This window comes from Mus caroli, chromosome 7, assembly GCF_900094665.2.
Source record: "Mus caroli chromosome 7, CAROLI_EIJ_v1.1, whole genome shotgun sequence".
Taxonomy (NCBI): Eukaryota; Metazoa; Chordata; class Mammalia; order Rodentia; family Muridae; genus Mus; species Mus caroli.
Window position 1 is genome coordinate 29,505,707 of NC_034576.1, and position 1,751 is coordinate 29,507,457.

General features: G+C 47.7%; 1 protein-coding gene across 4 annotated transcripts in view; it reads right to left on the bottom strand.

The window, feature by feature from the left end:
• Positions 1 to 1,751, bottom strand: part of Wdr62 (WD repeat domain 62) — a 40,427-nt gene that overhangs the window by 19,115 nt on the left and 19,561 nt on the right. The gene's annotated exons all lie outside the window — the stretch shown is intronic.

The following is a 1,751-nucleotide window of genomic DNA, read 5'->3' on the forward strand; positions in this document are numbered from 1 at the left end:
ACTCACTTTGTAGACCAGGCTGGCCTCGAACTCAGAAATCCGCCTGCCTCTGCCTCCCGAGTGCTGGGATTAAAGGCGTGCGCCACCACGCCCGGCTTCATCCCTCATTCTTAAACATTCTCAAATACAGACTTTGCTCATTTCTGCCACCACAGCTCCTCTACCGTCTGCTGTGTGAGTTGTATAAAAGAGAGGTAAACCAGGGCTTAGGCCCAGCAGGCTTAGAGGACTAAATCAATGGTATCACAGTGCTTGGCCATCACCAGGCAGGGGGCAATAGTGTTCACCCAATGTTAGCACCTTTTACTGTTTGCCAGTCAAGGGGCAGCTGTCACCATGAGTTTAGTGACACACTCACCTCACTCAACGCAGTGACTGATATCACATTGCCAATATTTAAAAATCACAGAACTTCACAGGAAAAATGCAACAAACAAAAACAAAAAAACAGACTAGTGCTAAAGAGATGGTGGGTAAGGGTGACTGCTGTCAAGACTAACGATTTAAATCTCCAGAAACCACACTCGGAAGAGTTGACCCTTAAAGGCTGTCTTCTGATTTTCACACTTACAGTATAACATGCACATGCACGTACAGTAAATAAATAAATTAGAAGCAATTCACTAGTCACTCCATGGTAGCTAGCTGCCCCTCCATGGGGGGACATGCTTTGCAGTCTCTTCCCCACTTGCTTGTTCCAGACTAGGCTGGCACAGTGGCCACGTACCACCTTAAAACCTGCTCTCTTGAACAGGCTCATGTTCCACTAGCACCCATCAGCTAGGCATGATGGCTGCTCATGCCTTTCCTACAACGCTAGCACCCTAAAGGCTGAGGCAGACACAAATTGAAGACTGAACTAGGCTACATGGTAAGTTCTAGGCCATAGTATGAAACCGAGTCTCGATGCCTGAGACAGAGTGGGGAGATTGCTCAGTAGGTAAAGTGCTTGCTGTGTAAGTCTGAGGATCTAGGTTTAGATCCCCAACACCCACGTAAAAAGCTAACTACAGCAGAATGTGCCTAGAACTCCAGCACTTGGGAGCAGACATAAAGGGGATCCGGGGACTTGCTGGCCAGCCAGTCTAGCCAAACTGGTGAGCTTGGATCAGTGAGACAGCTGTCTCAGAAGATAATAAGTGTAATATCGACAAAAGCAGAGATCCAACCTTGACCTCTAGCCTCCAACCAGGGGCTTTTTTTTTTTTTTTTTGGTTTTTGTTCGAGACAGGGTTTCTCTGTGTAGCCCTGGCTGTCCTGGAACTCACTTGGTAGACCAGGCTGGCCTCAAACTCAGAAATCTGCCTGCCGCTGCCTCCCGAGTGCTGGAATTAAAGGTGTGAGCACCACGCTCTAGCCTCCATACAGGCACATACAAGTATGCATACCCACATACACATGGATACATACATAAGTGACAACAAATCTGGACGCGGTAGTGCACACTTGTAATCCCAGAACTCAGGAGGTAGAAACAGGGGAATTAGGAGTTCAAGGCCATCTTGGCTATATAAGTCTGTTTTTAAAAAAACCACACCAGGGGCTGGAGAGATGACTTAGCAGTTAGGAGCACTGGCTGCTCTCCAGAGGACCTGAGTTTGTTAGGTGACTCATAAGCACAGGTAACTTAAGCTCCAGATGATCTGGCATCCCTTTAGCATCTTCTAGGTAGACACACCCACACACCCATGAGACACACAAAACAAAAATAAAACAACCAGCCGGGCGTGGTGGCGCACTCCTTTGATCCC